We start from the raw sequence: 14971 nt of genomic DNA, 5'->3' as shown, positions 1-14971 counted from the left end.
TAACATAAACTGTCAACTCTTGTACTCAGTACCCCATCCGATGAATGAAAGCATGCCGTATGCCCTCTTGACCACTCTATTGACCTGCATTGCCACCTTTAGGGAACAATGGATCTGAACACCCAGATCTCTCTGTGCATCAGTTTTCCCCAGGACTTTTCCATTTACTGTATAGTTTGCTCTTGAATGATATCTTCCTAAATGCATCACCTCGCATTTGCCCGATTGAACTCCAAGTGCCATTTATCTGCCCAATTCTCCAATCTATCCATATTCTGCTGTAATCTCTGACAGTCCCCTTCACTATCAGCTACTCCACCAATTGTTATGTCATCTGCAAACTTGCTAATCAGACCACCTACACCTTCCTCCAAATCATTTACGTATATCACAAACAATAGTGGTCCCAGCACAGATCCCTGTGGAACACCACTGGTCACAGGTTTGCAATTTGAGAAACCCCCTTCCACTACTACTCTCTGTCTCCCATTGCCTAGCCAGTTTTTTTTTAACCCATCTAGCTAGCACACACTGGACCCCATGCGACTTCACTTTCTCCATCAGCCTGTCATGGGGAACGTTATCAAACGCCTTACTGAAGTCCATGTATATGACATCGACAGCCTTTCCCTCATCAATCAACTTTTGTCACGACCTTGAAAAATTCTATTAAGTTGGTAAGACATGACCTTCCCTGCACAAAATCATGTTGTCTGTCACTGATAAGCCCATTTTCTTCCAAATGGGAATGGATCCTATCCCTCAGTATCTTCTCCAGCAGCTTCCCTACCCTGACGTCAGGCTCACCGGTCGATAGTTACCTGGGTTATCCCTGCTACCCTTCTTAAATAATGGGACAACATTAACAATTCTCCAGTCCTCTGGGACCTCACCCATGTTTAGGGATGCTGCAAAGATATCTTTTAAGGCCCCAGCTATTTCCTCTCTCGCTTCCCTCATTAATCTGGGATAGATCCCATCCAGACCTGGGGACTTGTCCACCTTAATGTCTTTTAGGATAGCCAAAACTTCCTCCCTCCTTATGCCAACTTGACCTAGGGTAATCAAACATCAATCTCTAACCTCAACATCCATCATGTCCCTCTCCTTGGTGAATACTGATGCAAAGTCCTCGTTAAGAATGTCACCCATTTTCTCTGACTCAACACATAACTATCCTTCCTCCTTTCTCTAGTTACCCTCTTGCTCTTTATATATGAATAAAAGGCTTTGGGATTTTCCTTAACCATATTTGCTAAAGATATCTCATGTCTCCTTTTAGCCCTCTTAATTCCTCATTTCAAATTCGCCCTACATTTCCAATATTCTTCCAAAGCTTCGTCTGTCTTCAGTCACCTAGATGTTATGTATGCTTCCTTTATCCTCTTGGCTAGTCTCACAATTTCACCTGTCATCCATGGTTCCCTAATCTTGCCATTTCTATTCCTCATTTTCACAGGAACATGTCTCTCCTGCATGCTAATCAACCTCTCTTTAAAAGCCTCCCACATATCAAATGTGGATTTACCTTCAAACAATTTCTCCCAATCTACATTCCCCCGATCCTGCTGAATTTTGATACAGTTGGCCTTTCCCCAGGTTAGAACTCTTCCTTCAGGAGCACTCTCATCTTTGTCCATGAGTATTGTAAAACTTACGGAATTGTGGTCACTATTTCCAAAGTATCGCTCCTTCCCGAGTTGGACTACATACATACTGCTCTAGAAAACCCTCCTGGATGCTCGTTACGAATTCTGCTCCATCTTGACCCCTAACACCAGTCAATATTGTGAAAGTTAAAATCTCCCATTACCACCACCCTGTTGCTCCTACACCTTTCCATAATCTGTTCACGTATCTCATGCTCACTGTTGGGAAGCCTGTCGTACGGCCCAACATTGTTACTGCACCCTTCCTATTTCTGAGTTCTGCCCATATTGCCTCACTGCTCAAGTCCTCCATAGTGCCCCTCCTTCAGCACAGCTGTGATGTCATCTTTGACCAGTAATGCTACTCCTCCACCCCTTTTACCTCCCTCTCTATCCCACCTGAAGCATCAATATCCTGGGACATCTAGTTGCCAATCATGCCCTTCCCTCAACCAAGTCTCAGTAATAGCAATAACATTATACTCCCAGGTACCGATCCAAGCCCTAAGTTCATCTGCCTCATCTACACTTCTCGCATTAAAACAAATCCACCTCAGATCACCTGTCCCTTTGTGTCATCATCTGCTCCCTGCTCACTCTTCCCTTTAGTCACGCTGACTTCATTATCTAGTTCCCTCCAGGCTTTAGTTACTACCTCCTTTCTGTCCAATAAACTGCCCAATATTTGGTTCCCATCCCCCTGCCACATTAGTTTAAACCACCCGCGCCCCAACAGCATTAGCAAAAGTACCCCCTAGGACATTGGTTCCAGTCCGGCCCAGGTGTAGACTGTCCAATTTGTAACAGCCCCACCTTCCCCAGAACTGGTCCCAATATCCCAAAAATCTGAACTCCTCCCTCCTGCACCATCTCTAAAGCTATGCATTCATCCTGGCTATTCTTTCACTTCTGCTCTGACTAGTACGTGGCACTGGTAGCTATCCTGAGATTACTACCTTTGAGGTCCTACTTTTTAACTTGGCTCCTAACTCCCTAAATTCTGCTTGTAGGAAATCATCCCATTTTCTACCTATATCATTGGTGCCTCTATGCACCACGGCAACTGGCTGTTCGCCCTCCCCCTTTAGAATGTTCTGCAGCCCATCTGAGACATCCCTACCCTTGTTATCTCTCTCTTACTACACTGTACCCACATAAAACCTTCTTTGACAGCCCTTTCAATATATTGTCCCTCCTTACTGCAGCCATTCCTTAATTAACAAAACATCACCACCTCCTGTTTTACACCCTCTCGCATCTCACCTGAAGATCCTACACCTGGTGAAAGGGAAAATGGACAGTATGGCCAAAAGGAGAGACTGAAAAGGAAATATAGTCAGTACTAGTTTACTGGTAATCACAAGGTGCATATTAACAATTTGAGATGCAAGCAGGTAATGACATGATTGGATAATATCATGCATATTAGTTTGAATATAACTGAATGATAAACGTGTATTAGTTTAAACTTGATTGGATAAAGTCACATGTACTGACTTGGGATGTGAACCAGGTGACTACAGCTGAGTAGATATATGAGTGAGTAAAGTGGACCTTTATGATTGAAAATTATTTGTAGCAATAGTCGATTGGAAACTTGTTATCTGTATTAACAGTATAAAAACTTTCTTCTCGCAATAAAGTAGTTGAATGTCAATTTCTTGATGTGTACTGCTCCAATACATGTGTAAATAAAAATTTAAACAAAGAAACCTGAATCTCTTCTATTTTAAGAAGAAATATAGGGATCTACTCAACCTTTCAGGCTTCCCTGCTGTATTTAGGTAAATTAAAAGAACTTTACGTTTAAGATTACTAGAAAGAAAGAGCTGAACTCTTACTCGGTAGACCCTACAGCAAAAAGCAAACTATTAATCTGTATTTAAAAAATATAAAAACAGCACAAGTCACAATAAAATATAATAAAAAAGTAAAGAATAGTATAAATGCTCACTCAATGAGCCATGTGCCTTTGTGTCACTCTGGAAATCATGATATCACCAAAGGGGCTCTGCCCAGGATATTGGAATCTGAATTTTTAATCAGAAGACAAATCAGACAAGGTCTTCCTCCCTCTGCCAATGTTAAATTGGCTGCCCTATAATTGCTGGGTTTATCCTTTCCCCTTTGTTGAATAAGGGTCATCCTCAGGCCCTTTCTCCTTGTCACTGTATCCAAACAGGATTCAAAGAGTGTGGCCGGCATTTTCCTGAATTTTTTCACCATTACATCACTGAACAAACATCTCACTGGAACTGAAAGAATTTTTAAGATTTATCTTAAATAACATATTGTCAGCCTTTCTAGAACCTTTCTTTATCCACTTTTATCCCATCCAGATTCACATATTATCTTCTTACTTCATGTTGCTTTGGGGAAGTTTTCTGTCTTGGCAAACACCAGTGGAAAGTACTCTTTGAGTGTTGTCAGCTGTGTCTACTGTATCCACGAATGGATGTCGCTTTGTAGCTCTTAATGACTGTATACCTCTGATAACCCTTTTACAGTCTTCCTTGAAATTGGTCCTCTGTGCGCAGAAGGAGAGCAACAATTTTTGGTAATGGAGAGTTAGAACTATAACTATATCAGCCACAAACTCTGCACCCAGACTCATTACAACATTGGTCCAAGCAGTATTTAACCAGTCAAGGATCCTGGACAAAACTGAGGTCAATGGGAATTGGGAAGGACTTTCCATTCTTTACATTAAAACAAGGAGCAGCAGGAGGCCATTCAATCCCATAAACCTGCTTTGCCATTCCATATGACCATGGCTGATCTGATTATAACATGAAATCTGCATTTCTGCACAGCCCCAATAAGCTTTCTTTGCACAAAGAAAGGCTGTAGTTGTTAAAGATCAATCATCTTAGTCCCAAGACATCACAGCATGAGTTTCTCAAGGTAGTGTCCTAGGGTCAACCACCTTCAGCTCTTCATCAGTGATCTTCCCTCCACCGTAAGGTCAGAAGTCGGAATGTTCAATGACGTCTGCACAACTTTCAGTTTTATCCATAAGTCCTCATTTAATGAAGCAATCTGTGCCCATGTACACCAAAATTTGGACAATACCCAGACTAAGGCTGGTGAGTAGCAAGTAATATTCATATTAGACAAATGTCAGGCATGTAACCATCTCTAATAAGACAGAATCTAAGTATCTCCTCTTGGTAGTCAGCAGTATTACCATCACTGATGGGAAGCTAACGATCAGAATTGTTGAGTTGGTGATCATACTTACCCAGGGAAACTTCTGAGAATGGACAACCTGTAGCTTTAGCAGAATCCCTACAGTGTGGAAGCAGGTCAGACCCATACCCACTACCCTATTCTTATCCTTGTTTTTCCCATGGCTAATCCACTGAGCCTGCAAATCCATGGATACTATCAGCAATTTAACATGGACAATCCATCGAACCTGCACATCTTTGGACTATGGGAGAAAAGTGGACCACCTGTAGGAAACCCACATAGACACAGGGAAAATGTGCAAATTCTGCACAGAGAGTTGCCTGAGGCTAGATTTGAACCCAGGTGCGATGAGGCAGCAGTGCTAACCAATGTGCCACCCATGGAGGTTTGAATTAATCCTCACAGTCTAATGAAGCTTGCACAAACTTAACTATTACCACAATCACTTAAGCATAACAAAATGTGTAGAAGGAGTAACCTTCTGCATTCAGCAATGAAATGCCAAGCTTTCAATCCATTTTGCAAGGTGTATGACAGAAAAAAAATCATTGGCTGAGGCATTGCACAGGAGAAAAGGCTAATGCAGCTACAAAGAACAATTCATTATCCCAAACAAACTATGCACAAGGAATACCCTCAAACAATAATAAATCCTATTGTGCCACGGGTGTATACATGTAGTGATCAAAAGAAAACAGAACCCGACAATATATGTGGCAAAATAAATAGTAGTGAACACGCTTCACATAGTCAATCTCCTGGGAATTTTTAATTTCAGCACATTGGTCAAAAATTTTGCAAAAATTCATATTATCCTCAGTATAGTGTTCATTGTTAGCTCAGATTGACAAGGGCAGGTATCAATATGCACTTACAAATTCTCTAAATTATGTGTCCACAGATTTGGGAAGCCAGGAAGAAATCTACAAATATAAAACATTCAATCAACAATGGTTCACCAATTCCATATGCAGGACCACTTGTGCTGGAAGGCAAGTACAATCAACCACCACCGCCCCCACCTCCTCCCCCCCCCCCCCCCCCCCCCCCGGATAACCCATTGTAGATACTGCTGGACCAACAATCACTAGTGGAACACCATGCTATTAGCTACAGTCCATGGAATCAGTCAAACACCAGAGATACAACAGAAACTGTGGCAGATTATTCAAGAAACATTTTCAGAAATGGCTGAACTACTAACACAGAATAAATCTGAACTTGGAATTCTCTCTCTGAGATGTAGTCTAGAGGGACCTCTGCCCAATTCACAAAGATGAATAAAGAGATTTAAAAGAGGAGGGGAAGAAGTTGAACCACTGTGTATCATCAATTCAATTAAAACATTGTCAGTTTACAGGAAGGAGCAATGCACTTATAAAATAGATCAGGCTCTGCAGGAGCAGCTACAGAAATACCAGCTTGAACTCAATGTCATGCTGGGGAAAATGACAGATGAACAGTACACTCAGCAAGGGCTGCAAATCACTCATGAGATGGTCCTTTCAGAGATACATATCACCAAATCCACCAATCCAAAACAACAGTGTTGGCAAGCTAGTCAGTGTTTAGGCTCCTGAACAAATCGCTGTAGACCAGCTACTTCCTCCTTTCTTTCCTCATGCTTTCTGTCTTCCTACTTTTTCTTTTCTTTCATTTTCTTCCTCTTGATGGCGGTGAAGATGATATTGAAAGGAGTGTAGCCTGATTGAGACTGTTGACAAGGTAGCAGCCTGCAGCGAAGCCAGGGACTCCTGTTTACAGTAGGCCTGGAGCAAGAGCCTCTGATTATCGGTGAGGCGGCAGCAGTAGCTCCTGGTTGTGGTAGGCCTGGAGTGAGGGGCAAATGTGGGTCCAGCATGGGAGCCAGCATCAACAGCCCATTGGCGAGGTCAGCCCACCAACGAAGAGATGGTAGCTGAAGAGTGATGATTCCGATATTGGTGGGTCTGGCACATATAGCGGAGGGATGGCAGTGCAGGTGTCGCTGGTCTGCCGGCTCATGACTCGGGCCTCATGGTGGAGGCAGTGGAATGAAGATTCACTCTCTTTTCAGCCAATTGTTTATTCTTTTTATCACTAAATATTCAAATATGGTGACAGTTGCAACCTTTCACTGTACTTTACTGTGTTTTTCATTGTAGAGTACAAGTGACAATAAATCATTCATTCAATGAAACTCTAATGAAGGAACTCAAGCAGGACACAGAGGAAACCAACAGCCACTAACAAAGCAAGTGAGAGTGGTCCAGGCTTCAAAGAAAACCAAATGAAACAAAAAGGTTATAAAGGTTAGACAGTTATTAGTGCAGGTTATGGAGGAGAAAATATACTGGACAAACACCTTTATAGGATTAGAAGAATCCAGGCTGAAAAACCAGAAGCATCAAAATATCTTAGGGAACAAATCTGTAAATGCTAAAAAAATCTGAGCCATTCAACAGCTTGAGGAGCAAAATCTTTCATACAGTCAAACCAACTCATCCATGCTGACCGGATATTCTAAATTAATCTAGTTCATTTGTCAGCATTCAGCCCATATCCCTCTAAACCTTTCCTATTCATATACCCATCCAGATGCCTTTTAAAAGTTGTAATTATACCAGCCTCCATCACTTCCCCTGGCAGATTGTTCCACACATGCACCACCTTCCGTGTGAAGAAGATGCCCATTAGTTCCCTCTTAAATCTCTCTAATCTCACCGTAAACCTATCCCCTCTAGTTTTGGACTTCCCTACCCTGGGAAAAGGACCTTACCTATTCAGCCTATCCATGCCCCTCATGATTTTGTAAACTTCAATAAGGTCACCCCTCAGCCTCCGATGCTCCAGGGAAAATAGCCCCAGGCTATTCAGCATCTCCTTAAACCTCAAACCATTCAACCCTGGCAACATGCTTGCAAATCTTTTCTGATTCCTTTCAAGTTTCACAACATCTTTCCTATAGCAGGGAGACCAGAAATGAATGCAATATTCTATAAGTAGCCTAAACAAAGTCTTGTACAGCCTCAACATGACCTCGCAACTTCGACACTCAATGCACTGACTAAAAATGCAAACGTAGCACGTACCCTGTCTACTTGCGACTCCACTTTCAAGGAACCTTGAACATGCCCCCCAGGGTCTCTTTGTTTGGCAACACTCCCCAGGACCTTACCATTAAGTGTATAAGTCCTACCTGATTTCCACTACCAAAATGTAGCATCTCACATTTATCTAGATTAAACTTTCAGTGGATAATCTGGAATGAAACTTGGATGTAGCAGATCAGGATAAGCAAATTCAGGAACAGCAACTATAGTCCATGAAAGAAAAAAATGACAACATTAACAAGGAAGACAGAAAATGTCACTGATGACTGTGGACAATCAATCACACCTTGAAGCAAAGTCATCATCACGAGATCTGGATATATCAGCAAATTAGTAATATGTTAGAGAGACCATTTGTTACTGTAAATGGTTAAACTTTCTTTTCAAAAAGCAGAAGATGTGTACATGTTTCATGTGATGACGAGAGTTCACCTTTAAACAATAGAACAGAATTCTTACAGCATGGAAACAAGCCATTTGGCCTAACAAGTCCACACCAAGTCTCCCACCCAGGCATATCCCCCTACTTTATCCTTATAATCCTACATTCCCATAGATAACACACCCAACCTATATGTCCCTGGACACTGTGGGCAATTTAGCATGACCAATCTACCTAACTTGCACATCTTTAGACTGTGGAAGGAAACCAGAGCACCTGGAAAAAGCCTATGCTGACATGGGGAGAACCTGTAAACTCCACTCAGACTGCCCCCTGAGGTTAGGATTGAACCTGAGTCCCTTGTGCTGAGAGACAGCAGTGTAAACCACTGAGCCACAGTCAGGAATCAGTTGGATTGTTGTAGTACATGCTTCATAACTTGTAATTTGCTTTACAGTTTTAAATAAACTGACTCATAGAGTTAACCAATCCTGATGAGTAATTATCTTTAGATGGTTACAATTAACATCATTTAACGTTTTGGTAAAGATCTGTAGCTCCGATTGTCGGTGAGGTTGTTGACTTGTTCGATGAGCTGGCTTGTTCTCGTTCAGATGTTTCGTCACCTTACTAGGTGATATCATCAGTGAAGCTTCTGATGAAGTGCTATTATTCTACTCCACTTGGAATTTATACTCTCTGGTCCATAATGGTAAGTACTGTCATGGGGTCCAATTCTATATGTTTATTGATTGCATTATGGATGGGGAACTATGCCTGTGGTGACGTTACATTATTGACATCTTGTTTACCATCTGCAAGATGCAATACAGACTACATCAAGACTACATTTACAATCCTTTCCAAAACCTCACTACAATCTAGAAGGCCAAGAGCAACAGCATGGGAACACCAGGACCTGCAATTCCCCTCCAAACCATACACCACGACTCGGACCATTCTCACTGTTTCTTCACTGTGGCTAGGTCATAATCCTGGAACTCCCTTACTACAAGCAATGTGGATGTGTCTACGTGACATAAACTACAATGACTCAAAAAGGCATCTCTCCAGCACTTTCTGAGGGAAATTAGCAGTCAACAATAGTCTTAGCCAATGATGTGCATATTCTATTACCGGCAAAAAAAACCACACTTTTTCATTCCAAAGCTAACCAGCCTGATTTACAAAAAGGACTGGTTCCCTAGCCAGCAGTAACTAACTCAGGTCACTGGAATCTTCATATAAATACAGGAGTTTTAGCTGACACAGGAAATGAGTATTTTGTTATTGCCGCTTAGTCTGAGTACAGCAAAGCCAAAAGGAATGATCTGAGAAAGTGACTGAAGACAGCAAGGCATTGGAAGCTGAAATCTGGGAATATTATGAATTGATGAGGGAATTTGTGAGTTTCAAGTTTTTTTTTCTTTTATTAAACTGGGAAATCTGTTTAAACTGATGCTGGAGCAATCTAAGTATTATACACAATTTATTGTGGAACTAATTACACTCCACAACATAAAGACATAAAACCGTTGAGTGGGATTTCTGAGCTTAAAACTTAATTGGTTAAATGAAACACAATGAAAAAATGGCAGGACAGGTGATGTGTTGCAACTGTAGCATGTGGGAACCAGCACCAGTATGATCCATGGCAACCACAATTGCAGTAAGTGTCTGCAGCTTGAGGAACTTGAGCTCAGAGTTTTAGATAGAGCTTTGGATCACTGTTTTAATAAAGAATTAGATCTGTATAGTTGTGACTCATGATTTTAATGCAGAAAATCAAAAATCAGTTTGGGTAGAAACTAATGAATAAAAAAGTATAAAAGGCACCAGTGGGAGTTGTTTATTGACTCACGAACAGTGGCCATACGGCAAATTAGATTATAAATAAAGAAGTAATAAGCACTTGAAAAAAGTTACTACAATACCATAAGATAGTAGGAACTGCAGATGCTGGAGAATCTGAGGTAACAAGATATACAGCTGGATGAACACAGCAGGCCAGGCAGCACCAGAGGAGCAGGAAAGCTGACGTTTCAGGCCTAGACCCTTCTTCAGAAAATCTGAAGAAGGGTCTAGGCACAAAACGTCAGCTTTCTTGCCCCTCTGATGCTGCCTGGCCTGCTGTGTTCATCCAGCTCTACACTTTGTTATCTAAAATAGCATAAGTAATTTTCATTCCCATATAGATTGGATGAATTGAAATAGCAAATGTGACCACAGGGCTAAGTTCATAAAGTTTCTTCGAACAATATATTCTAGAATTAAGCAAAGAATAGGCTGCTTTAGATGTGGCAAAGGATAAAGAGACATGTTGAATTAATGAAATAAAACAAAGAACTGCAGGTACTAGAAATCTGAGACAAAAACAGAAATTGCTGCAGAAACTTAGTAGGTCTACAAGCTTGAAATTCTGAACAAGGGTTACTGGACCAGAAATGTTAACTTTGATTTCTCCCCACAGTTACTGCCAGACATGATTACTTAATTGTTTCATAATAAGAGACATTCTTAGTAAGAGTGATCATAACACGTAGAATTTCATATGAGGGTGAGAAATGAGGGTCTGTAACTAGACTACTTAAAATGTTATTTAGATTCACTGAACAGTAAGGATCAAAATAAGACCAAGGCATATGAAAGTTCTACTTGTTTTATGTTGGTGATGACAACACATTTATGACATGAACAACCGTTGTGATTAGATACTATTTGCTGGTGTAAGCCACTTTATTAGCACTGATATAGTCTCTAGTGAGATACCCTTGCTGCTGAGATAACTTCCATGAGAAAGGCACAGATTTAATCAAATATGATAGATGATAAAGCAACAATTTTGGAAAATTGATGGATATGCATTTTACCTAAGAAGGTTCTGAAGAAAAGTCGCTGGAACCAAAACATTAATTCTGATTTCTCTCAACAGATGCTGCCAGATCTGCTGAAATCTTCCAGCAATTTCTGTTTTTGTTTCAGATTTCCAACATCCACAATTCTTTCAGTTTTTTGTTCACTTCACCTAGGCAGGGTCTTAGTTCAACCCCTTAGCAAAAGCTGACATTGTTAGGCAACTGTGAATGGCATCAGGTAAACCTGAAGTAGAGGAAAAAACATCTATTTGTCTGGTTCTTGTAGTGCACTGGTAATGTCCTTACCTCTAATACAGAAGGTTTGGGTTCAAGTTCCACTTGCTTCTGAGGTATGTTCTAATATCTCTGAGCTGCCTGATTATAAAATATCTAAAACAATTTGCTTCAAACATGCACAGACAATTTGCTCACCTATCTTGTTACATAGATATTAATGAAGTTATAACTGTAGCTGTGGGTCAAGGACCGAGACATTCTAATCTTACATTTTATTGACATGGCAAAAAGCTTAAATAATTTGACATTAATACATGGTAAGAACTAAAGGGTACTTGTGATAAAGTCACGGACTTGACTGCACTTGATAGCACAAGCTGATTGACTCTGGGGGGATTTACCAATGATGGGTTTATAGGCCTGTGTGAAAAAAAATTAACATTGCAATGATGAGCATCACAGCTTTTAGTGATGGACTCTGTAAAACAAATTATGCAATAATTGATGAGATGTTGCCTAAGATCTCAGCTGATCAACAAGCTACAAATGAACAGCTACCCTGGCATGAATGGTCCCTGTAAAGAATTTGCTTCCTTATTAAATGATGTCTAGAAGAATCCTATATTCCATCTGTGTTGTGTGACTGACCCTTGTTTTAAAGAATCATAGAATGCCTACAGTGCAGATAGAGGCCATTCAGTCTGTCAAGTCTGCACTGACCCTCTGAAGAGCATCCCACTTTATTCCCCTAATCTTGCATTAACCATGGCTAATCCACCTAGTCTGTACCCCTCTGGACACTATGGGGAAATTTAGCATGGCCTATCCACCTAACCTTTGGAATGTGGGATGAAACCAGAACACCTGGAGGCAGACACGGGGAGAATGTGCAAACTCTACATTGACAGTTGCCCAAGGCTGGAATCAAACTTGGATCCCTGGAGTTATGAGACAGTTGTGCTAACTATTGGGACAGAGACTAAATAGTTTAGTGTTACCTCACATTTAAATGTTTTACTTGCAGTTCATCATGGCTGACGTCTCAGAGAAAATTGAGAGAGCTCTCAGACATCTGAGGAAACATTCAGCGATCACTTTTAATTGAGAAGATTTAATATACTATTCAATAGGCAGTAATGGAGAATGGAAAGGTCCAGGCTAAGTGATAGATAGAATTTCTAAACAATTCGTTCAGAGCTACGGTTTATCTCTGAAGCTAGAGATGCTTGAACCTGGGCCTGTAGCAGGACCTGCCACGAAATTGCTGGGCCCTCATATGGTGACAGGTTATGATAGTATGTTAATTGTTTTTCAACAGGTTAGTCAAATTATTAAAATCCATTCCAGCTAATCAGGATTAATTACATGCATTTAGAATCTGAGCAGTTAGTCAAAGGTGATGAGACACCCCATACACTGCAGCTTGTGTTTGAGAGTTACGTCAAATAAAACATGGTAGATAAGAGACAAGATGACCGCAGGCAGAATGTATTGTAAGGCAACTTCAAGGATGGTAAATGGTTTCGTCACCTGATTGACTGAAACTGAGAAAATGAATTGAAATAATTTAAAGAACACGTTCTAAAGTTCAGAATATTGATATAGCAGAGTACATGAGAGTACGGAGTAAAGTATGGTTGCCAGTTCTACTGCTGACATGGAATGCAAGGGGAATTATGAACAACTAATGAGGTTAAGTAAGAAATCTAACATTCATTTTCTGCTTGTTAATCTGATGCTGAAATAATGGGCTGCGCAATATGGGAAAAAGCTTCATGGAATATAAATCAACACATTCAAAGATGTTGTTACATACTTCTTGACTTGAACATAGCTCACTGCATGAACAAGCTAAAACTCACGATCTGATCAAACTAGGTATTCTGAAGGTCAGGTAATATCTATACTGAGGGTATAACAGGGCTGGTCGATAGAGTTGTGGGAAACATGATGAGCTCACACCAATGCCAGTTCTTGAACTCCCATTAAACACAACCTGTTGTTGACACACTGTGATCAAAAACCTGTTTCAAAAATTTCATGACAACCCTCGTTATTTTATAAGGTTCCTTATGAAAGACTTGTGGCTGGAATGAAGACTCTTGAAAGAATGAAGGATGTTATAGATTAGATTGTAAACTGGCTCAATAATTGGTAACAAGAGATTGTAATCGATAGTAGCGATTCTAATTAGTCAGCAGTGAGCGGGGAGGTCATGTTAGGTCAATGTTTGGAGTTGCATTGTTCCCAACATCTGGAATGTGGTATTATGTGAAGAATATTGCAGTTTACAGATGATCTCAGACTGCATTGGAGATGGCATGTTTGGAGAAAAGTGAAGGTTCAGATACAGCCAGACACTAAAATACTAGAGTGAATAAATTCTGGATGCGCAGGACAAGACATGTCAGTACTGAAAATAATGAGCAGAATGTGAGCTGACGGTTGAATTGTTAAATCAAGAAATCTGATGAAAAGGTCGAGATGTAATAATTGGCCAAACACCAATGCTGAATGGTATTATATTTTTTCTGTTTGCGCGAACAGGTAATCAATAGAGACGTCCGCATCGTGAATAAAGGAACAGCTGCCTAAAACCAGGAAATACTGGGACATTTGCAGTTCAAGGAATATCAGCACAGTGGCAAAGAAAGACTTGTATTTATGTAGTAACTTTTAAATCTTTGGGAAATGTCGTAAAGAATTTGAAAAAGAATCTTGTCTCTTATAGAAACATAAGATTATGAAGGGAATAGATAAAGTGGAGGCAGGGAGGTTGTTTCCACTAGCAGGTGAAACTAGGACTAGAGGGAGACAGCTCAAAATAAAAGGAAGCAGATGTAGGATTGAGGTCAGAAGGAACCTCTTCACCCAAAGGGTTGTGAATCTGTGGAATTCCCTGCCCAGTGAAGCGGTTGAAGCTCTCTCACTGCATGTTTTTAAGGAAGCACTAGATAAATTTTGGAACAGTAAAGGAATTGAGGATTATGGTGAGTGGGTGGGTAAATGGAGCTGAGTCTCAAGAAGATCAGACATGATCTTATTAAATGGTGGGGCAGGCTCCTAGTTCTTATGTTCTTATGCTCTCAGTGCAGTGAATGTAGTTACAAAATATAGCCTCTTTACACAAAACAAAACAACGCTGGTATCAAAGGGCTATCAAAGAGATTCACCTTTCCAGAGAGCCCACCGCGACAGGGGTGAGTTGGGAGGTTTTACAGGGATTGTCTGTTCCTTTAAGTGGCCACAGTTTTGGGGGAATTGACCCTCAGTGCCTTCCCAGTGATGGTACTGGGAGACTACTACACAAAACAGGCAATGCCACATAGCTATCTAAGAAATCACTTCCACTTTCAGACCATTATTATGAATTTGTCCCATCTAGGAGACTGTTGGGTGTCATTTCAACATAGTTCCCACTATTTTAACAGCCTGTCTTTGCTAACCCTGAGATTAGAAGGTCAGTCTAATTCAGTAATCCGTAGCTGACTCCATGTGGGAGCTACAAAAACAGCTCAACAGGTCTGGCAGCATCTGTGAAAAAAAATCAGAGTTAACGTTTCA

Source organism: Stegostoma tigrinum, chromosome 31 (assembly GCF_030684315.1).
Source record: "Stegostoma tigrinum isolate sSteTig4 chromosome 31, sSteTig4.hap1, whole genome shotgun sequence".
NCBI classification, from domain to species: domain Eukaryota; kingdom Metazoa; phylum Chordata; class Chondrichthyes; order Orectolobiformes; family Stegostomatidae; genus Stegostoma; species Stegostoma tigrinum.
This window is presented reverse-complemented; position numbering follows the sequence as displayed.